The following is a 26,068-nucleotide window of genomic DNA, read 5'->3' on the forward strand; positions in this document are numbered from 1 at the left end:
TACCCTGTATACCCACCCAGATCAATGTTACCGCCCCGTGCTATGACCTACCCTGTATACCCGTCCAGATCAATGTTACGCCCCGTCCTATGACCTACCCTGTATACCCACCCAGATCAATGTTACCGCCCCCGTCCTATGACCTACCCTGTATATACCCACCCAGATCAATGTTACGCCCCGACCTATGACCTACCTGTATACCCACCCAGATCAATGTTACCGCCCCGTCCTATGACCTACCCTGTATATACCCACCCAGATCAATGTTACCGCCCCCTGACCTATGACCTACCCTGTATACCCACCCAGATCAATGTTACCGCCCCCGTCCTATGACCTACCCTGTATACCCACCCAGATCAATGTTACCGCCCCCGTCCTATGACCTACCCTGTATACCCACCCAGATCAATGTTACCGCCCCGTCCTATGACCTACCCTGTATATACCCACCCAGATCAATGTTACCGCCTCCTGACCTATGACCTACCCTGTATACCCACCCAGATCAATGTTACTGCCCCGTCCTATGACCTACCCTGTATACCCACCCAGATCAATTTTACCGCCCCCGTCCTATGACCTACCCTGTATATACCCACCCAGATCAATGTTACCGCCCCCTGACCTATGACCTATCTTGTATACCCACCCGGATCAATGTTAACGCCCCCGTCCTATGACCTACCCTGTATACCTGTCCAGATCAATGTTAACGCCCCCGTCTATGACCTACCCTGTCCAGATCGATGTTAACACCCCTGACCATGACCATGACCTACTGTATACCCACCCAGATCAATGTTAACGCCCCCGTCCTATGACCTACCTTGTATACCCACCCAGATCAATGTTACCGCCCCCGTCCTATGACCTACCCTGTATACCCACCCAGATCAATGTTACCGCCCCAGTGCTATGACCTACCCTGTATACCCACCCAGATCAATGTTACCGCCCCGTCCTATGACCTACCCTGTATATACCCACCCAGATCAATGTTACCGCCCCCGTCCTATGACCTACCCTGTATACCCACCCAGATCAATGTTACCGCCCCCGTCCTATGACCTACCCTGTATATACCAACCCAGATCAATGTTACCGCCCCGTCCTATGACCTACCCTGTATATACCCGTCCAGATCAATGTTACCGCCCCCGTCCTATGACCTACCCTGTATACCCACCCAGATCAATTTACCGCCCCCGTCCTATGACCTACCTGTATACCCACCCAGATCAATTTTACCGCCCCCGTCCTATGACCTACCCTGTATATACCAACCCAGATCAATGTTACCGCCCCCTGACCTATGACCTACCTTGTATACCCACCCAGATCAATGTTACCGCCCCCGTCCTATGACCTACCCTGTATATACCCGTCCAGATCAATTTTACCGCCCCCGTCCTATGACCTACCCTGTATACCCACCCAGATCAATGTTACCGCCCCCTGACCTATGACCTACCCTGTATATACCCACCCAGATCAATGTTACCGCCCCCGTCCTATGACCTACCCTGTATACCCACCCAGATCAATTTTACCGCCCCCGTCCTATGACCTACCCTGTATACCCACCCAGATCAATGTTACCGCCCCCGTCCTATGACCTACCCTGTATATACCCACCCAGATCAATGTTACCGCCCCCTGACCTATGACCTACCTTGTATACCCACCCAGATCAATGTTAACGCCCCCGTCCTATGACCTACCCTGTATACCCACCCAGATCAATGTTTACTGCCCCGTCCTATGACCTACCCTGTATACCCACCCAGATCAAGTTACCGCCTCCTGACCTATGACCTACCCTGTATATACCCACCCAGATCAATGTTACCGCCCCGTCCTATGACCTACCCTTTATACCCACCCAGATCAATTTTACCGCCCCGTCCTATGACCTACCCTGTATATACCCACCCAGATCAATGTTACCGCCCCCTGACCTATGACCTACCTTGTATACCCACCCAGATCAATGTTAACACCCCTGACCTATGACCTAACCTGTATACCCACCCAGATCAATGTTACCGCCCCGTCCTATGACCTACCCTGTATATTCCCGTCCAGATCGATGTTAACACTCCTGACCTATGACCTACCTTGTATACCCACCCAGATCAATGATACCGCCCAGTGCTATGACCTACCCTGTATATACCCACCCAGATCAATGTTACCGCCCCCTGACCTATGACCTACCTTGTATACCCACCCAGATCAATGTTAACGCCCCCGTCCTATGACCTACCCTGTATACCCACCCAGATCAATGTTACCGCCCCCGTTCTATGACCTACCATGTATACCCACCCAGATCAATGTTACCACCCCTGACCGATGACCTACCCTGTATACCCACCCAGATGAATGTTAACGCCCCCGTCCTATGACCTACCTTGTATACCCACCCAGATCAATGTTACCGCCCCCGTTCTATGACCTACCATGTATACCCAGGTCAATGTTAACAACCATCGTCCTATGACCTACCCTGTATACCCACCCAGATCAATGTTAACAACCATCGTCCTATGACCTACCCTGTATACCCACCCAGATCAATGTTACCGCCCCGTGCTATGACCTACCCTGTATATACCCGTCCAGATCAATGTTACCGCCCCGTCCTATGACCTACCCTGTATACCCACCCAGATCAATGTTACCGCCCCCGTTCTATGACCTACCCTGTATACCCACCCAGATCAATGTTACCGGCCCCGTGCTATGACCTACCCTGTATATTCCCGTCCAGATCAATGTTACCGCCCCGTGCTATGACCTACCCTGTATATACCCGTCCAGATCAATGTTACTGCCCCCGTCCTATGACCTACCCTGTATACCCACCCAGATCAATGTTACCGCCCCCGTCCTATGACCTACCCTGTATACCAAGGTCAATGTTAACAACCCCCGTCCTATGACCTACCCTGAATACCTGTCCAGATCAATGTTACCGCCACGTGCTATGACCTACCCTGTATACCCACCCAGATCAATGTTACCGCCCCGCCCTATGACCTACCCTGTTTATCTACCCAGATCAATGTTACCGCCCCGTCCTATGACCTACCCTGTATATTCCCGTCCAGATCAATGTTACCGCCCCCGTTCTATGACCTACCCTGTATACCCACCCAGATCAATGTTACCGCCCCCTGACCTATGACCTACCCTGTTTATCCACCCAGATCAATGTTACCGCCCCCTGACCTATGACCTACCTTGTATATATACCCACCCAGATCAATGTTACCGCCCCCTGACCTATGACCTACCCTGTTTATCCACCCAGATCAATGTTACCGCCCCGTGCTATGACCTACCCTGTATATACCCGTCCAGATCAATGTTACCGCCCCGTGCTCTATGACCTACCCTGTATATACCCGTCCAGATCAATGTTACCGCCCCGTCCTATGACCTACCCTGTATACCCACCCAGATCAATGTTACCGCCCCCGTCCTATGACCTACCCTGTATACCCACCCAGATCAATGTTACCGCCCCGTGCTATGACCTACCCTGTATATACCCGTCCAGATCAATGTTACCGCCCCGTCCTATGACCTACCCTCATGACCACTTGTTACCCACCCAGATCAATACCCAATCTGTTACTGCCCCGTCCTATGACCTACCCTGTATACCCACCCAGATCAATTTTTCCGCCCCCGTCCTATGACCTACCCTGTATACCCACCCAGATCAATGTTACCGCCCCCTGACCTATGACCTACCTTGTATACCCAACCAGATCAATGTTAACGCCCCCGTCCTATGACCTACCCTGTATACCTGTCCAGATCAATGTTACCGCCCCCGTCCTATGACCTACCCTGTATACTCACCCAGATCAATGTTACCGCCTCCTGACCTATGACCTACCCTGTATACCCACCCAGATCAATGTTACCGCCCCGTCCTATGACCTACCCTGTATACCCACCCAGATCAATTTTACCGCCCCCGTCCTATGACCTACCCTGTATATACCCACCCAAATCAATGTTACGCCCCCTGACCTATGACCTACCTTGTATACCCACCCGGATCAATGTTAACACCCCTGACCTATGACCTACCCTGTATACCCAGATCAATGTTAACGCCCCCGTCCTATGACCTACCCTGTATACCCACCCAGATCAATGTTACCGCCCCGTGCTATGACCTACCCTGTATACCTGTCCAGATCAATGTTACCGCCCCCGTCCTATGACCTACCCTGTATACCCACCCAGATCAATGTTACTCCCCCGTCCTATGACCTACCCTGTATACCCACCAAGATCAATGTTAACGCCCCCGTCCTATGACCTACCCTGTATACCCACCCAGATCAATGTTAAACGCCCCCGTCCTATGACCTACCCTGTATACCCACCCAGATCAATGTTACCGCCCCCGTCCTATGACCTACCCTGTATATACCCGTCCAGATCAATTTTACCGCCCCGCCCTATGACCCACCCTGTATATACCCACCCAGATCAATGTTACCGCCCCCTGACCTATGACCTACCCTGTTTATCCACCCAGATCAATGTTACCGCCCCCTGACCTATGACCTACCTTGTATATACCCACCCAGATCAATGTTACCGCCCCCTGACCTATGACCTACCCTGTTTATCCACCCAGATCAATGTTACCGCCCCGTGCTATGACCTACCCTGTATATACCCGTCCAGATCAATGTTACCGCCCCGTGCTATGACCTACCCTGTATATACCCGTCCAGATCAATGTTACCGCCCCGTCCTATGACCTACCCTGTATACCCACCCAGATCAATGTTACCGCCCCCGTTCTATGACCTACCCTGTATACCCACCCAGATCAATGTTACCGCCCCGTGCTATGACCTACCCTGTATATTCCCGTCCAGATCAATGTTACTGCCCCGTCCTATGACCTACCTTGTATACCCGTCCAGATCAATGTTACTGCCCCGTCCTATGACCTACCCTGTATACCCACCCAGATCAATGTTACCGCCCCCGTCCTATGACCTACCCTGTATACCCACCCAGATCAATGTTACCGCCCCCTGACCTATGACCTACCTTGTATACCCAACCAGATCAATGTTAACGCCCCCGTCCTATGACCTACCCTGTATACCTGTCCAGATCAATGTTACCGCCCCCGTCCTATGACCTACCCTGTATACTCACCCAGATCAATGTTACCGCCTCCTGACCTATGACCTACCCTGTATACCCACCCAGATCAATGTTACTGCCCCGTCCTATGACCTACCCTGTATACCCACCCAGATCGATTTTACCGCCCCCGTCCTATGACCTACCCTGTATATACCAACCCAGATCAATGTTACCGCCCCCTGACCTATGACCTACCTTGTATACCAACCCGGATCAATGTTAACACCCCTGACCTATGACCTACCCTGTATACCCAGATCAATGTTAACGCCCCCGTCCTATGACCTACCCTGTATACCAACCAAGATCAATGTTACCGCCCCGTGCTATGACCTACCCTGTATACCTGTCCAGATCAATGTTACCGCCCCCGTCCTATGACCTACCCTGTATACCCACCCAGATCAATGTTACTGCCCCGTCCTATGACCTACCCTGTATACCCACCAAGATCAATGTTAACGCCCCCGTCCTATGACCTACCCTGTATACCCAACCAGATCAATGTTAACGCCCCCGTCCTATGACCTACCCTGTATACCCACCCAGATCAATGTTACCGCCCCCGTCCTATGACCTACCCTGTATATACCCGTCCAGATCAATTTTACCGCCCCGCCCTATGACCCACCCTGTATATACCCACCCAGATCAATGTTACCGCCCCCTGACCTATGACCTACCCTGTTTATCCACCCAGATCAATGTTACCGCCCCGTCCTATGACCTACCCTGTATATACCCGTCCAGATCAATTTTACCGCCCCCGCCCTATGACCCACCCTGTATATACCCACCCAGATCAATGTTACCGCCTCGTCCTATGACCTACCTTGTATACCCACCCAGATCAATGTTAACGCCCCCGTCCTATGACCTACCCTGTATATACCTGTCCAGATCAATGTTACCGCCCCCTGACCTATGACCTACCCTGTATACCCACCAAGATCAATGTTACCGCCCCCTGACCTATGACCTACCCTGTTTACCCACCCAGATCAATGTTACCGCCCCCTGACCTATGACCTAACCCTGTTTACCCACGCCCCAGTTAACCCACATCAATGTTACCGCCCCCGTCCTATGACCTACCCTGTATACCCACCCAGATCAATGTTACCGCCCGTCCTATGACCTACCCTGTATACCCACCCAGATCAATGTTAACGCCCCCGTCCTATGACCTACCCTGTATACCCAGATCGATCAGACCCATCACGTCACTTAATTAACACGAATAATCTGGAGCCTGGTCCGGACATTGATGGATCTTTCCCGGAAATCTGTTAATTTCCCGAAGTCGCTTGTTTGTTTGTCTGCTATAGATTTTCCCTCTCGTTAAGACAAGGAAACAACACCGAATATAGACTTAGTACTCTGGCACGTTGTGTCTTTTCCACAATAATTTACAAATCCAAGGTCTTGACCAATCATAAATCTCTAGCTCCATGTAAGCTTTTACAAGTTAGACATTGCACTTTTCCCAGGAAGTTAACAACAAATCATGAGTCCAGACAAACTGATAAATACTCAATATACCTAGCCTACCACAAATTCCAACTCAAGCATTTATTTTCAAAATTGTAGATTTTGCAGCCAAGTTCCACGTGCGTCTGTTAACTGCAATTAACAGTGATAAAAATGAAAACGATGGACAATTTCCAATTTAGTTCCCATCAACATAGCAGCCATTGTAGACTCTATAAATATAGACTTTATAAATCTCCAGTATTGGAGACAACAAGGCCAAATGAGGCGTGGGACACCGCAGGAAACATGGAAGGTGGAATAAAACAAGGCAGGCAAAATAGACATGGACGGCCGAATAAAGTAAGGCAGTCTAAAGGAAGCACGGATGGTCGAATAAGGTAAGGCAGGTCAAAGGAAGCATGGGCGGTCGAATAAGGTAAGGCAGGCAAAAGGCGGTATGGGCGGTCAAATAGGGTAAGGCAGGCAAAAGGCGGTATGGGCGGTCGAATAAGGTAAGGCACTCTAAAGGAAGCTCGAAAATAAAGCAAGACAGGCAAAAGAAAGCAGTGGTGGTCGAATAAAGCAAAACGAACCAAAGAAAACATTGAACGTCGAATACAGCAAGGCAGGCCAAAGGAAGCAAGGACAGTAAAATATAGCAAGGCAGGCCAAAGGAAGCAAGGAAAATAGAATACAGCAAGACAGGCCAAAGGAAGCAAGGAAAGTAAAATATAGCAAGACAGGCCAAAGGAAGCAAGGAAAGTAGAATACAGCAAGGCAGGCCAAAGGAAGCAAGGAAAGTAAAATATAGCAAGACAGGCCAAAGGAAGCAAGGAAAGTAGAATACAGCAAGACAGGCCAAAGGAAGCAAGGAAAGTAAAATATAGCAAGACAGGCCAAAGGAAGCAAGGAAAGTAAAATATAGCAAGACAGGCCAAAGGAAGCAAGGAAAGTAGAATACAGCAAGACAGGCCAAAGGAAGCAAGGAAAATAGAATACAGCAATACAGGCCAAAGGAAGCATCGAAAGTCGAATAAAGCAAGGCAGGCCAAAGGAAGCAGCGAAAGTCGAATAAAGCAAGACAGGCCAAAGAAAGCAAGGAAAGTAGAATACAGCAAGGCAGGCCAAAGGAAGCAAGGAAAGTAGAATACAGCAAGGCAGGCCAAAGGAAGCAAGGAAAGTAGAATACAGCAATACAGGCCAAAGGAAGCATCGAAAGTCGAATAAAGCAAGGCAGGCCAAAGGAAGCAAGGAAAGTAGAATACAGCAAGGCAGGCCAAAGGAAGCAAGGAAAGTAGAATACAGCAATACAGGCCAAAGGAAGCATCGAAAGTCGAATAAAGCAAGGCAGGCCAAAGGAAGCATCGAAAGTCGAATACAGCAAGGCAGGCAATAGGAAGCAAGGAAAGTAAAATACAGCAATACAGGCCAAAGGAAGCAAGGAAAGTAAAATACAGCAATACAGGCCAAGGGAAGCAAGGAAAGTAAAATACAGCAATACAGGCCAAAGGAAGCAAGGAAAGTAGAATACAGCAAGGCAGGCCAAAGGAAGCAAGGGAAGTAAAATACAGCAAGACAGGCCAAAGGGAGAAGCTGTAAAGAAGGTAAGTTGCGCTCGATTACAAAAAAATCAACAACAGACAACCGACAGACACCTCAGACATCATTGGTAATAACCTTACTCATGTGTGTAACTTTTCGAATGAAAATTTCCGCGTTAAGATTGTACCACAAATTTGTATTTACTTGTCTGGCCTATACATGTAGTATAATTATCTAATTTGTTTGAAACCTTGTTAAGCATATACCTAGATCAATTTAAGTAATTACATCATAATCTGGTAGATCAGGCCTTTAATTTCTTTGTAAAAGTAAGATTACTAACTATGTCATCCATGGGTTACAACTATGTTTATCTGTTAATTAAGTGTAATTTGGCGTAGCAACATTAATGCGAGTATAAATTCATTGATATGTAACCTCACTAGTCCTGAACCAATCAAAACTTGTTCTGTGAAATACATAAAGGAGTTGTTCCTCTTTGACAGAAAAAAAACTTACGCTTTTGGTTGTATTCAGTCAACGACAATTCTACTAGTATCAAAAATCAATCAAAGAAACTAAAACTATAATTCATCGTAAGTTTGCCAGACGACTGCCGAGCGGCAATGCTTTGCTTGTCAAGGAAATTGTAGAATTGCCTGACGAATTTTAATATAAGCCAGTATCAATATTTCTGTGTATACGGCGTTAGTCTGTACACATTCCGCCACTGGAAGTGGGACGTTATTCAGTGAAATTGATTTTGTATACGGCATTACGTGCACGGATCAGTGGCTATTGATGACTTGGGAGTTTCACATGGTGTTTGCTTTTGATAAAACTAGCCTAGTGTATCTAATGGTATAGCTGTGTATGGTAGATCACAGTGTCGTCCTCGTCATCCAACGTTCGTATAGTCCTCAGAATCAGTAGAAATGTAGCTGTATATCATTACAAACGTAAAATCGTTTTTGTTCATGTTACATCAGTAAAGTTCCTCACAATTATCTGTGAGTACAAACCACAGTGCCTACCTCTAATTAGCGTGGTAGTCTCGAGGGAAGCGTGTTTAACAGTCGTGTGATGTGACAGTAACAGCCGTATAATTTGCGGTCTAACAGCTCTAGTATGGAGGCTGATAGGGTCTGATGTATCCTCTTTTATATAATAAACACTGCTTAGACGGGCGTCAGACAACTCGTTTATGTATTCTGTATGGTCTCTGCCAGGGAAAGTACATACCACGACTGATCGCTATATTGAGTTGTTTTTACAACCAACAAACGTTCATAAGTTTCCAATGATCCAGTTAAGATCGAACCTCGATCTACGGGTTCCTTGAATAGTCTCCTCAAGTCCTTGAGAATTCGATGGAATAAGATTGGGATAACAAATCATTATTTGTGTTCATTTAGCAACACATAAAACAACGATTACAATAATTAAGAATTTCCTGGAAACCATCAATAAACATGTAACCAGCGAAAAGTCTAACGAGATTTTACTATAGTTTAATTTTACAAGGCCTAGCCGCCGAGATTATTGCTGCGTATTCGTTCAGATATTGTCCGCTTGGTATAACAAAGAAAAGCTCTAGAAACAATGTCTTTGATACAAAGTACAGCATTGGTAAGTGATGCTTGATTTGATTATAACATTGATAAACAAAACATGATAACAATACCGGATTGTAACCTTGGTAAGCAATACTGAATTGTAACCTTGGTGAGTAATACTGAATTGTAACCTTGGTGAGCAATACTGAATTGTAACCTTGGTGAGCAATACTGAATTGTAACCTTTGTGAGTAATACTGAATTGTAACCTTGGTGAGCAATACTGAATTGTAACCTTGGTGAGCAACACTGAATTGTAACCTTGGTGAGCAACACTGAATTGTAACCTTGGTGAGCAATACTGAACTGTAACCTTGGTGAGCAACACTGAATTGTAACATTGGTGAGCAACACTGAATTGTAACCTTGGTGAGCAATACTGAATTGCAACCTTGGTGAGCAACACTGAATTGTAACCTTGGTGAGTAATACTGAATTGTAACCTTGGTGAGCAATACTGAATTGCAACCTTGGTGAGCAATACTGAATTGTAACCTTGGTGAGCAATACTGAATTGTAACCTTGGTGAGCAACACTGAATTATAACCTTGGTGAGTAATACTGAATTGTAACCTTGGTGAGCTATGCTGGATTGTAACCTTTGTGAGCAATAATGAATTGTAACCTTGGTGAGCATTACTGAATTGTAACCTTGGTGAGCAACACTGAATTGTAACCTTGGTGAGCAACACTGAATTGTAACCTTGGTGAGCAACAATGAATTGTAACCTTGGTGAGCAACACTGAATTGTAACCTTGGTGAGCAACACTGAATTGTAACCTTGGTGAGTAATACTGAATTGTAACCTTGGTGAGCAATACTGAATTGCAACCTTGGTGAGCAATACTGAATTGTAACCTTGGTGAGCAATACTGAATTGTAACCTTGGTGAGCAACACTGAATTATAACCTTGGTGAGTAATACTGAATTGTAACCTTGGTGAGCTATGCTGGATTGTAACCTTTGTGAGCAATAATGAATTGTAACCTTGGTGAGCAACACTGAATTGTAACCTTGGTGAGCAACACTGAATTGTAACCTTGGTGTAGCAACACTGAATTGTAACCTTGGTGAGCAACACTGAATTGTAACCTTGGTGAGCAATGCTGAATTGTAACCTTGGTGAGCAATACTGAATTGTAACCTTGGTGAGCAACACTGAATTGTAACCTTGGTGAGCAACACTGAATTGTAACCTTGGTGAGCAATGCTTGATTGTAACCTTGGTGAGCAATGCTGGATTGTAACCTTGGTGAGCATTACTGAATTGTAACCTTGGTGAGTAATACTGAATTGTAACCTTGGTGAGTAATACTGAATTGTAACCTTGGTGAGCAATACTGAATTGTAACCTTGGTGAGCAATGCTGGATTGTAACCTTGGTGAGCAATGCTGGATTGTAACCTTGGTGAGCTATGCTGGATTGTAACCTTGGTGAGTAATACTGAATTGTAACCTTGGCGAGTAATACTGAATTGTAACCTTGGTGAGCAATGCTGGATTGTAACCTTGGTGAGTAACACTGAATTGTAACCTTGGTGAGCAATGCTGGATCGGTATCCTTGGTAAGCAATGCTGGATCGGTAACCTTGGTAAGCAATGCTGGATCGGTAACCTTGGCAATGCGATATTATAACCTTGGTGAAAAATTACTGTCTTATAACTTTAGTAACAATGTTTGATCATAACTTTGGTTAACAATGCTGGATTATCGGTTAACAATGCTGGATTATCGGTTAACAATTCTGGATTATCGTAACTTTAGTAAGCAACAACGGGTCGTTAGCAACAATGCTGGATAATGTTGCATATAAACTTCAGTAAGGAATGTTTGATGTAGCATCGTTTAGTAATGCTCAATTCAGCAAAAACTCTGCATAACAAAAACGAATCTCAACTTAGCACGCAATGTTGTGAATACTTTGCTGGTTTAAATTGGTGCTTTCTTTTTCACCAGATGGAAAAACTAATCTGCAATATTAATAATCAGTATGGTCTCGTTTAGATACTGAGAGTTATCGGTGAGGAAGATATATACATAATGGATTTATATACATGTACACTAAATGTGTTTTAGCTTATCGTTTCATCGCGCGATACCGGAACAGAAAATAGTTTAAAGCAGTAAATGACTGGAAATAAATATACAGTATGTGAATACCGACAAACACTGGGGACATGAAGATATATATATATAAATATATGCATGTATACATGTACCGGCTAACTGTATATTAGTCTATTGTTACAGTTGATTATGTATACACCTTCCTGCTCCTGTGTATAAATACTGTCCTCTAGAATGTAGAAGAGACATAATCACAAAAAAAATAACATTTAGAATCAACGAACCGTACATGACAAAATCAATACGTGTTTTATAGGGCATGTCCGGATATATCTATAGTATATATAACTCATGTTTATGTAGACGTTCCATTCAGATATAAATCGTGTATGGCTTTGTTTACATTTTACTAGTGACTTCATGGTTCTTGTTTGATATATATTATACATGTGTCTGTTTACACATTGCTGTTCTTAAACATATAATATATGCAATAAGTTTTGTATATGTAAATATACCTGTATTTTATACTACTATACACCTGTCAAGTGACATGGATGCTGCCTGCTATTTTGATAAATACACATGGACTACTCACCATACCATATTCTCTCTCTCATGTCATAGGTAGGCATTTTGACACAGTTCCCACGGTGTTCACAGAGCTAGTTCACAAAGCTTGTCGGCACACCGGTTCACGTGTAATCACCGGCAGAACTTCACAACCAAACCGGTCTTCTCAACGACACACCGGTTCAGAGTGGGGATAACTTTAAATCCCGCAAGGGCTCCACTGATTCAGAGTGGGGATAACTTTAAATCCCACAAGGGCTCCACTGGTTCAGAGTGGCGATAACTTTAAATCCCACAAAGGAACCACCGGTACTTAAAACCACACTGGTTCACAAGTACTAGTAATGTAATACTGGTTCACAAAATAATTTCGGCTCATGAAAACGCACTGGTTCACCGGAAACACAGGTTCACACAAATTGCAACGTTAATTTAGTCGAGATGGCCCGAGTAACTATACATGTATTTGTTGATGTTGTTCACGCTCAAGTAAATAAACACTGGTGTACACACGTGTAAGGTGTTCTGGTTCAGCAGGTGCGACAATAAGTGTCCGAGAAGTCGAAATGTTTATACGACAGATAGGTAACAAACTTGTGTGGTTGTAGATTTAGTGATAGAACTGTCAACTTAATGGGCGCGCTCGGTTTATCGATTGTCGCCATATATCAGCATCATTACCCTGCCCTGTCCCTGATAATGTCGGCTGCGGAGTTGACAAACATAGAATTTATATGCCCAGACAAATCACTTTTAGAAAAGCTAAGTTTCTGTCATGGAACAGATATTCTACATTATTGATGACGCAACGTTTTACCTGTGCAGTTTTTACATTTTATTGCATTTTCAATATTGTCGCTGACTTGTTATTTACAAGTTTAGCCAATCAGGAGCGAGGCTAGAGTGTGCCGTGCGCTTGAGGTATTGCATATCGATTGCGAACCGATGATAACATTATTGATCATATTAACATCCTTTTGAAGGCTCAAGTCTTCACGGGGAGTCTCAAGGCTTTTATGTTTTGTTTGAAGTCTTACCAGTATGTAAATTTTATTCATAAGGTACAAATGGTGCCATGGACAGTTTAGTGAACTTATGACCTGTTATTTGATATCGATATGCTACCAATGCATGGTGAAGTCATGTTTAGTAATACCTTAAAATTCTACGGTTCAGTTATTTTATTATCTTGCGCCAGATCCCGGTATGTGTAATGTATATATAGTTTTACACATCTTCAACTACATGTACCTGTACATATAGTGATGTATATAATGATATGGAACATTCAACAAAACTAATGTTAAGTGCATGTAGATAATATCATATTCCGCGAGAACATGTAGTCGATCAAAGTATCAAATGTTAAAAATAAAAACAGTGTGAATCACCCTCTTGTGCACGTTTTTAACACAATGCAAACACAATAGTTACGTACATGTTTCATCTAAAATGAAATTTAGAGGGGAGATAACTCCCACTCAGAGTGATAAACCTCACTCATCAAACCATTGACGCATAATTGTATTTAGTTGATATTTTAGTGGATACATTTGATTTTACCTACATTATAATATACTGTATAGATACGATTACATACTACATTTATGTCACTTAGAGTTGACAGCCGAGAATGACTTCTGTACTTAACCGCCACCACACTATAATTAAAAACCGCTGTCTTTACACTATTCTACGATTAGAAAGACATTACTGATAGCTTCTCTGTGTCCAATAATGTAAGAAGCTAATTCACAACGTAATGCCGTAAGGAAATGTACCTAAGTGCTATTTATGGACATAACAATCCATGTCTAAACGTTTCCTTCACAAATATCTCCGAGTTAAACACCAATATAAGCGTGAAATCTGGGATGACAGAATCTAAGCTCCAAAGACTTTCGAAATTGGAGACTTACAAAATTGCTTCTCATGAAAACTTCATCCGGAATGTAATTGTTCCTGTGTGTGCCGTATCTTCAAATGGCAGAGGGCAAATGGCCGACTGTCCGAGTAATGAAGGAGATTCTTCACATTAAAAAATGATATGGACATTAAATGTGTTTACTGTACAATAACCGAGATGAGAGGTAGCTTTGGACATTTGTCCTTGGCCATGATCACATTGTCACGTATAGATGAAATCTGCGGACAGCTTCTCGCCGGATCTACGTTACCCAATTAGAGTCATCATTTACGCTTTATGTTCTAATTGGTCCCCAATCATGCACTACTTATACTGCATATGTGGTAATATTAACCATTAAATAATTGACAAGGTCTGTGATGTAAAGAGAACAAAACGGCGTTGTTTTCTGCATAAAAAATGTCCTTAAATAACGACAAAGTATAGCGGTATATAACAGGTACGTTGTACAATCGTAACCAGTCCCACAAGACCAAACATCGACAATATCATCGTAACCCAGCCCCACAGGACCGAGCATCGCCAATATCATCGTAACCCAGTTCCACAAGACCAAACATCGACAATATCATCGTAACCCAGCACCACAGGACCGAGCATCGCCAATATCATCGTAACCCAGTTCCACAAGACCAAACATCGACAATATCATCGTAACCCAGCACCACAGGACCAAACATCGCCATTATCGTCGTAACCCAGTTTCACAAGACCAAACATCGTCGGTCTCATCGTAACCCCGTTCCACAGGACCGAACATCGCCAATATCATCGTAACCCAGTTCCACAAGACCAAACATCGACAATATCATCGTAACCCAGACCCACGAGACCAAACATCGCCGGTCTCATCGTAACCCAGTTCCACAGGACCAAACATCGCCAGTATCATCGTAACCAGCCCCACATGACCAAACATCGTTAGTATCATCGTAGCCCAGCCCCACATGACCAAACATCATCAGTATCATCGTAACCAGCCCCACATGACCAAACATCATCAGTATCATCGTAACACAGCCCCACAGGACCAAACATCGCCAGTATCATCGTAACCAGCCCCACAGGACCAAACATCGCCAGTATCATCGTAACCCAGCCCCACAGGACCAAACATCGCCAGTATCATCGTAACCAGCCCCACATGACCAAACATCATCAGTATCATCGTAACCCAGCCCCACAGGACCAAACATCGCCAGTATCATCGTAACCCAGTCCCACAGGATCAAACATCGCCAGTATCATCGTAACCCAGTCCCACAGGATCAAACATCGCCAGTATCATCGTAACCCAGTCCCACAGGATCAAACATCGCCAGTATCATCATAACCCAGTCCAACAGGATCAAACATCGCCAGTATCATCGTAACCAGTTCCACAGGATCAAACATCGCCAGTCATCATCGTACCCAGTCCCACAGGACCAAACATCATCAGTATCATCATAACACAGTCTCACAGGATCAAACACGCCGATCATCGCCATATCATCGTAACCCAGTCCCACATGACCAAACATCATCAGTATCATCATAACCCAGTCCCACAGGACCAAACATCGCCAGTATCATCGTAACCCAGCCCCACAGGACCAAACATCGCCAGTATCATCGTAACCCAGTCCCACAGGATCAAACATCGCCAGTATCATCGTAACCCAGTTCCACAGGACCAAACATCATCAGTATCATCGTAACCCAGTTCCACAGGACCAAACATCATCAGTATCATCGTAACCCAGTCCCACAGGATCAAACATCGCCAGTATCATCATAACCCAGTCCCACAGGATCAAACATCGCCAGTATCATCGTAACCCAGTCCCACAGGACCAAACATCGCCAGTATCATCGTAACCCAGTCCCACAGGACCAAACATCATCAGTATCATCGTAACCCAGTCCCACAGGACCAAACATCGCCAGTATCATCGTAACCCAGTCCCACAGGATCAAACATCGCCAGTATCATCATAACCCAGTCCCACAGGATCAAACATCGCCAGTATCATCGTAACCCAGTCCCACAGGACCAAACATCGCCAGTATCATCGTAACCCAGCCCCACAGGACCAAACATCGCCAGTATCATCGTAACCCAGCCCCACAGGACCAAACATCTCAGTATCATCGTAACCAGCCCCACAGGACCAAACATCATCAGTATCATCGTAACCCAGTCCACATGACCAAACATCGCCAGTATCATCGTAACCCAGTCCCACAGGACCAAACATCATCAGTATCATCTAACCAGCCCACAGGACAAACATCGCCAGTATCATCGTAACACAGCCACAGGACCAAACATCGCAGTATCATCTAACACAGCCCACAGGATCAAACATCGCCAGTTCATCACCCAGTCCCACAGGACCAAACATCATCAGTATCATCGTAACCCAGCCCCACAGGACCAAACATCGCCAGTATCATCGTAACCCAGTCCCACAGGATCAAACATCGCCAGTATCATCGTAACCCAGTCCCACAGGATCAAACATCGCCAGTATCATCATAACCCAGTCCCACAGGATCAAACATCGCCAGTATCATCGTAACCCAGCCCCACAGGACCAAACATCGCCAGTATCATCATAACACAGCCCCACAGGATCAAACATCGCCAGTATCATCATAACCCAGTCCAACAGGATCAAACATCGCCAGTATCATCATAACCCAGTCCCACAGGATCAAACATCGCAGTATCATCGTAACCCAGCCCCACAGGACCAAACATCATCAGTATCATCGTAACCAGCCCACAGGACCAAACATCATCAGTATCATCGTAACCCAGTCCCACAGGACCAAACATCGCCAGTATCATCGTAACCCAGTCCCACAGACCAAACATCATCAGTATCATCGTAACCCCCACAGACCAAACATCATCAGTATCATCGTAACCCAGTCCCACAGGACCAAACATCGCCAGTATCATCGTAACCCAGTCCCACAGGACCAAACATCGCCAGTATCATCATAACACAGTCCCACAGGACCAAACATCGCCAGTGTCATCGTTACCCAGTCCCACAGGACCAAACATCGCAAGTATCATCATAATCCAGCCCCACAGGACCAAACATCGCCAGTGTCATCGTTACCCAGTCCCACAGGACCAAACATCGCCAGTATCATCGTAACCCAGCCCCACAGGACCAAACATCGCCAGTATCATCGTAACCAGCCCCACAGGACCAAACATCGCCAATATCATCGTAGCCCAGCCCCACAGGACCAAACATCGCCAGTATCATCGTAACCAGACCCACATGACCAAACATCGCCAATACAATCGTAACCTAGTCACACAGGACCAAACATCATCTGTATCATCGTAACCCAGTTCCACAGGATCAAACATCGCCAGTATCATCGTAACCCAGTTCCACAGGACCAAACATCGCCAGTATCATCGTTACCTAGTTCCACACGACCAAATCTTACTAGTATCATGGTAATCTACAGGAAGAATCATCGCCAGTATCATTGTAACCTATATAGCTAGCCTTGAAAACAGTTACCTAGCCCCACAGAAGATCCCCTGACGATATCGTGAAGCCCAGTCCCATGGGACAAATCAAAGCTGTAACGTTAAGTGTATAACCTACAATAACAACCAAAATGATGGTCAATTACAGTCAATTTATATAATACATTTCCATCGATAATACGACTTAACACTTACAAGGTACCCGGACCAAAAATAGCGAGCTCATAGATTCGTATTGTACGTATCTATTATTTATAAGAAATGCGCTTATATTGGCCCTCCCAGTGCAATAGTCTGTGGTTGTAGCAAGATCACAAACAGAAGAATGGCGAAATATCTCATAAAGCTTGTATGGTTAGCTTTATGATACAAACCAGCCGTACCCCTATTAATATGACATACTTTAGGGTGTTTTTTTGGATATGTTCCTCTGACAATGGCTGTATAAAAAGCAGAGAGAGAATTCACGCTGGTAAACTGAAACAAATACAACAAAACGTCAGATCCAGACAGCTTTGATTTGTATTCTAGAATACGTTCCAAACTTCGAGGTGATGTACGGTATAAATATTTTCCATATAACACACCTTGTAGACGAGGCGAGCACATGTTGACGGGAACAGCTGTGAGAATAGATCTATACATCTCAGTATAATAAACAATATCACTCCAGCATAAAACATATACTTATGATATGTGAGATATTTGGTAACTATAGAATACTCACCATACCAGAGTCGGGGACGGGGCATGTTTATACGGAAGTTATTTCTCCCTTAAAGTATTCACTCACTCCATCTTTCTGTCCCTCCGAAGTTATTGTCTTTTCTGTTAGTCTATAGATCTATATATTATGACGGTGCGCGAGCTGCGTCCGTTCTCGCCATCGTGAGATCACGAGGATGCTTTAAATGTCAACACGAGCATTTGTCACAGTTCTTTAGTCCAGACGATAGATCTGTATCCTCCCGACATCAGCAGTATGTAGACAATCGTTACAACTATTGTAGAGGAATGTAGACGACTTCCGTTATAGTACGTAATTCTTCACCTCCTCACTCATTACTGAGGTTTCGGACCAGTTTTACACTATACGTATACAGACACTCCACAATTAGTACCCTGTGCACTGAGAGATAATTACAGTTGTCTGTTTTTGTTTGTTCTCCTATTGAAATGATAGACGAGGCTGTGTACAATACCAGATAAACATGTACGTGTATCATAATCTTTACGTGGGCTGCACGTGGTGAACAACTTACGGTATATAAACTATAAGTAGATCTCGAGGACTGACAATATGTACCGTGATATCCTGATGATGGATACAAACTTATGCGACACTGGAGTCCAGATTTACACACTACAAACCGTCCACATATTGATGCACTAAATACAGTTCTAACACTAAACAGAACTTGGCGAACAATTACAGGAACTCGTCCAGGTCTTAAACACGCGCCAGGGACACATATCTTCATTTACTGTTTATATAGTATAGGGTAGATGTATTTTAACAAACTCAGTACTTATATAGTTTATATCTGTATTAGTACTGTAGTAGTAGGCTATTTGTGGTCACACCCTTGAACGAGCCTTAGGCTGGCCACGTGACCAAGAGATAATTACATATACACACGAACTGTAATACTAACATGTTACAATAGGAGAGAATCGTCCGGACCATTGTCACGACAGGTTCCTAAACAACTCCAACACCATGCACAAACAGTGTATGTGTCATTGTCATTAGAGAATAAAGCAACAGAGGAACCCGTGAATCTTCGTAAAACAAAATAAGAAAAGAAAGTAGATGATCGAATTAGCTGTTTTGGACATTCTAGTCTGGGCATCATCGCTAGGAATACAGAGTACCGGATAATGCAATTTTCAAGATTTGAGTAGCTTCGCTGTCATTTGAAATCTTCTTCAATATTATTTTCTTTTCTCATATACACGGATGTTGTTATCTTGCTTGTAACATCATCGCGATTTTTGTTATATTAAATGTTTTACAATGTGTTGCTGTATATTGTATTTATTTCATTCTTAGAAAGTTACGAAACATAACCTCTGTTATACGCTACGCACCCCAAAATTCAAATTTTTAAGGCGCTAAAACTTTACCGCCACTAACTGGTGTTACTGGGCCCGAGTTTGTAAAACTTTACCACTACTAACTGGTGTTACTGGGCCCGAGCTTATAAAACTTTACCACTACTAACTGGTGTTACTTGGCCCGAGCTTGTATAACTTTACCACTACTAACTGGTGTTACTGGGCCAGAGTTTGTAAAACTTTACCACTACTAATCGGTGTTACTGGGCCCGAGTTTGTAAAACTTTACCACTAATAACTGGTGTTACTGGGCCCGAGTTTGTAAAACTTTACCACTACTAACTGGTGTTACTGGGCCCGAGCTTATAAAACTTTACCACTACTAACTGGTGTTACTTGGCCCGAGCTTGTAAAACTTTACCACTACTAACTGGTGTTACTGGGCCCGAGTTTGTAAAACTTTACCACTACTAACTGGTGTTAGTGGGCCAGAATTTGTAAAACTTTACTACTACTAACTGGTGTTACTGGGCCCGAGCTTGTAAAACTTTACCACTACTAACCGGTGTCACTGGGCCTGAGCTTGTAAAAGTTTACCACTGTGTGTACTAACCGGTGTTACTGGGCCCGAATTTGTAAAACTTTACCACTACTAACGGGTGTTACTGGGCCCGAGTTTGTAAAACTTTACCACTATTAACTGGTGTTACTGGGCCCGAGTTTGTAAAACTTTACCGCTACTAACTGGTGTTACTGGGCCCGAGCTTATAAACATTTACCACTACTAACTGGTGTTACTGGGCCCGAGCTTGTAAAACTTTACCACTACTAAACGGTGTTACTGGGCCCGAGCTTGTAAAACTTTACCACTATTAACTGGTGTTACTGGGCCCGAGCTTGTAAAACTTTACCACTACTAAACGGTGTTACTGGGCCCGAGCTTGTAAAACTTTACCACTATTAACTGGTGTTACTGGGCCCGAGTTTGTAAAACTTTACCACTACTAACCGGTTTTACTGGGCCCGATTTTGTAAAACTTTACCACTACTAACTGGTGTTACTGGGCCAGAGTTTGTAAAACTTTACCACCTACTAACCGGTGTCACTGGGCCCGAGCTTGTAAAACTTTACCACTACTAACTGGTGTCACTGGGCCCGAGCTTATAAAACTTAACCACTACTAACTGGTGTTACTGGGCCCGAGCTTGTAAAACTTTACCACTACTAACTGGTGTTACTGGGCCCGAGCTTGTAAAACTTTACCACTACTAACTGGTGTTACTGGGCCCGAGTTTGTAAAACTTTACCACTACTAACTGGTGTTACTGGGCCCGAGTTTGTAAAACTTTACCACTACTAACTGGTGTTACTGGGCCCGAGTTTGTAAAAGTTTACCACTGTGTGTACTAACTGGTGTTACTTGGCCCGAGTTTGTAAAACTTTACCACTACTAACTGGTGTTACTGGGCCCGAGCTTGTAAAACTTTACCACTACTAACTGGTGTTACTGGGCCCGAGTTTGTAAAACTTTACCACTACTAACTGGTGTTACTGGGCCCGAGCTTGTAAAACTTTACCACTACTAACTGGTGTTACTGGGCCCGAGCTTGTAAAACTTTACCACTGTGTGTACTAACTGGTGTTACTGGGCCCGAGCTTGTAAAACTTTACCACTACTAACTGGCGTTACTGGGCCCGAGCTTGTAAACCTTTACCACTACTAACTGGTGTTACTGGGCCCGAGTTTGTAAAACTTTACTACTACTAACTGGTGTTACTGGGCCAGAGCTTGTAAAACTTTACCACTACTAACTGGTGTTACTGGGCCCGAGCTTGTAAAACTTTACCACTACTAACTGGTGTTACTGGGCCCGAGCTTGTAAAACTTTACCACTACTAACTGGTGTTACTGGGCCCGAGCTTGTAAAACTTTACCACTACTGAACTGGTGTTACTGGGCCCGAGTTTGTAATACTTTACCACTACTAACTGGTGTTACTGGGTCCGAGTTTGTAAAACTTTACCACTACTAACTGGTGTAACTGGGCACGAGCTTGTAAAAGTTTACTACTACTAACTGGTGTTACTGTTCCCGAGCTTATAAAACTTTACCACTACTAACTGTGTTACTGGGCCTGAGCTTATAACACTTTACCACTACTAACTGGGGTAACTGGGCCCGAGCTTGTAAAACTTCACCACTACTAACTGGTGTTACTGGGCCCGAGTTTCTAAAAATTAACTACTACTAACTGGTGTTACTGGGCCCGAGCTTCTAAATCTTTACCACTACTAACCGGTGTTACTGGGCCCGAGCTTCTAAAACTTAACTACTACTAACTGGGGTTACTGGGCCCGAGTTTGTAAAACTATACCACTACTAACTGGTGTTACTGGGCCCGAGCTTGTAAAACTTTACCACTACTAACTGGTGTTACCGGGCCCGAGCTTGTAAAACTTTACCACTACTAACTGGTGTCACTGGGCCCGAGCTTATAAAACTTAACCACTACTAACTGGTGTTACTGGGCCCGAGTTTGTAAAACTTTACTACTACTAACTGGTGTTACTGGGCCCGAGTTTGTAAAACTTTACCACTACTAACTGGTGTTACCGGGCCCGAGTTTGTAAAAGTTTACCACTGTGTGTACTAACTGGTGTTACTTGGCCCGAGTTTGTAAAACTTTACCACTACTAACCGGTGTCACTGGGCCCGAGCTTGTAAAAGTTTACCACTGTGTGTACTAACTGGTGTTACTTGGCCCGAGCTTGTAAAACTTTACCACTACTAACTGGTGTTACTGGGCCAGAGTTTGTAAAACTTTGCCACTACTCACTGGTGTTACTGGGCCCGAGTTTGTAAAACATTACCGCTACTAACTGGTGTTACTGGGCCCGAGCTTATAAACCTTTACCACTACTAACTGGTGTTACTGGGCCCGAGCTTGTAAAACTTTACCACTACTAACCGGTGTCACTGGGCCTGAGCTTGTAAAAGTTTACCACTGTGTGTACTAACTGGTGTTACTTAGCCCGAGCTTGTAAAACTTTACCACTACTAACTGGCGTAACTGGGCCCGAGCTCGTAAACCTTTACCACTACTAACTGGTGTTACTGGGCCCGAGTTTGTAATACTTTACCACTACTAACTGGTGTTACTGGGGCCAGAGCTTGTAAAACTTTACTACTACTAACTGGTGTTACTGGGCCCGAGCTTATAAAACTTTACCACTACTAACTGGTGTTACTTGGCCCGAGCTTGTAAAACTTTACCACTACTAACTGGTGTAACTGGGCCCGAGCTCGTAAACCTTTACCACTATTAACTGGTGTTACTGGGCCCGAGTTTGTAATACTTTACGACTACTAACTGGTGTTACTGGGCCCGAGTTTGTCATACTTTACCACTACTAACTGGTGTTACTGGGTCCGAGCTTGTAAAACTTTACCACTACTAACTGGTGTAACTGGGCACGAGCTTGTAAAAGTTTACTACTACTAACTGGTGTTACTGTTCCCGAGCTTATAAAACTTTACCACTACTAACTGTGTTACTGGGCCTGAGCTTATAACACTTTACCACTACTAACTGGGGTAACTGGGCCCGAGCTTGTAAAACTTCACCACTACTAACTGGTGTTACTGGGCCCGAGTTTCTAAAAATTAACTACTACTAACTGGTGTTACTGGGCCCGAGCTTCTAAATCTTTACCACTACTAACCGGTGTTACTGGGCCCGAGCTTCTAAAACTTAACTACTACTAACTGGGGTTACTGGGCCCGAGTTTGTAAAACTATACCAATACTAACTGGTGTTACTTGGCCCGAGCTTGTAATACTTTACCATTACTAACTGGTGTTACCGGGCCCGAGCTTGTAATACTTTACCACTACTAACTGGTGTTACTGGGCCCGAGCTTCTAAAACTTAACTACTACTAACTGGTGTTACTGGGCCCGAGCTTGTAAATCTTTACCACTACTAACCGGTGTTACTGGGCCCGAGCTTATAAACCTTTACCACTACTAACTGGTGTTACTTGGCCCGAGCTTGTAAACCTTTACCACTACTAACCGGTGTTACTGGGCCCGAGCTTGTAAACCTTAACCACTACTAACCGGTGTTACTGGGCCCGAGCTTCTTAAACTTAACTACTACTAACTGGTGTTACTGGGCCCGAGCTTGTAAATCTTTACCACTACTAACTGGGGTTACTGGGCCCGAGCTCGTAAACCTTTACCACTACTAACTGGTGTTACTTGGCCCGAGCTTGTAAACCTTTACCACTACTAACCGATGTTACTGGGCCCGAGCTTGTAAACCTTAACCACTACTAACCGGTGTTACTGGGCCCGAGCTTCTTAAACTTAACTACTACTAACCGGTGTTACTGGGCCCGAGCTTTTGAAACTTTAATACTACCACAAATGTAACTGGTATTACTGGGCCCGAGCTGATATACGGGGAATAGAACTGGGTGCCCATACCTTTGTACGACATATTGGCATGTCACGGGTAAAACACAACAGATTTAGGATGGGTTAGATAGCTGACGTGTGATGGAGACATGTACTACAGATATATCGCCACACTATCTTTGGCAAGTCGTGTGCCTACTCAAGCACGCGACCTCGACAAGCGTGCACATTCTCCTCTCGCTACACCAAAACAACACCTGTATGTGCACTGGAGATATGTTTATTTATAATGCACAGTCTTACAATGGGGGAGGCCGCTGGGATTCTTCTACGGAATGATACGGAATAACAATGGGAGGTAATATCACATAAAAAAACTCGCATAATATCCGTAAATTAAAACATAATCACCTGTCAATATACCATTGTGTCCAGTGTCTCAAAATCACAACACTTGTAACTAAAGATAATTCAGTCTGTTGAGACATCTAAAGGTATCCCTGGTATTCAAGGGGTTACTACCACTGTCGTTACATCACATAACGACAGTTATAGTAACCCCTGGGATATCAAGGATGCTCCAAAGGACACAAAAGCAATATGAGACAAAAACAAATGTTCTTTGATACTATCTTGGAATCAATGTATACCTCCAATTCCATGTCTGTACTTTCCCCAGAGATGACATTGTTTGATTAAGTGTTAAGGACGTGTTTTTGGAACAATTCAGACTTCTGCTAGCTCGGAATGCACTAGACAGTTAAAAGAGCTTAAAGTGATCTATTTCATGCACGTGTATGCATTTGTGTTGGACGTGTTACAAATGTAAACTAACCCTCTTCAATGTTACATAATCACTCTCTTTATGTCTTGTGGAGTCTATGACGAGCGGTTAGAGGATTTTTTTTAAACTTACAAACTCATATTTATAACAGAAATTTTCAGTTGGGATTGTATTGTTCCAAATCCTAATAGTGATTGTTCATTAATATCGGGGTCAATATGGGCGGCAGGTAGCTATGGAACCGCCGATCCTCGTATACCCAGAGTTGTCGTTCTTTTAACTAAATTAGAGTAAAGAAAGACAACTCTGGAAAGAGATTAACGTATACTATACAGTTGTTGCTCCAGCGTATCGGTCAGGAGCCAGATCTACTCATCATCACAGGTGTCCACCTTTAGACCGGAACACTATCCTGTTGGTGTGTCAGTGGTAGTTATCAGTTTATAGTTTCCAAAGGTTGCCTACCATCTATCTTCTCATCGTCATTTCCAACGTGATGATAGTTATATATGCATTTGACTTAGACACGGTCAGATTTGCCCTTCTTGTGCGACACATAGAGTCCTGGACGAACCAAGCGGAAGTTACAACTCTTTGAAAGCAAAGTGCATTCTGGCATTTTTATGGCATAATTCTTTAGTCTCTTTGTTTTTTCTTCTTCTTTTATTGTTCGTTACCTGATAAAAACATGTCTCCAATCGTTAAACAAGTGTTTCATGTTACAAAAATGTTTCTGATTACAATGGTGCGTTAACCACCTCCAGAACAGGCAACATCTTATTGACGTGGAGCCTTCCACACCGAATCTACTACTGTATACCGTCCGTCCTTCTGGATAGACTAGCTATCTGTCGTGTTGCTCATGGTATGCTTCTATCTCCTTTTGAAGAGCTTTAACAAG

The 26,068-nt window shown here is 44.2% G+C and overlaps 1 long non-coding RNA gene across 1 annotated transcript in view; it reads left to right on the plus strand.

Moving 5' to 3' along the window:
- LOC138327311 (uncharacterized) overlaps window positions 1-26,068 on the plus strand; it is a 76,761-nt gene that overhangs the window by 906 nt on the left and 49,787 nt on the right. The window contains exon 2 of the long non-coding RNA XR_011209028.1: window positions 6,790-7,070. This is a non-coding gene — a long non-coding RNA (uncharacterized lncRNA). The remainder of the gene's footprint in view (window positions 1-6,789; window positions 7,071-26,068) is intronic.

Source organism: Argopecten irradians, chromosome 7, assembly GCF_041381155.1.
Source record: "Argopecten irradians isolate NY chromosome 7, Ai_NY, whole genome shotgun sequence".
NCBI lineage: Eukaryota > Metazoa > Mollusca > Bivalvia > Pectinida > Pectinidae > Argopecten > Argopecten irradians.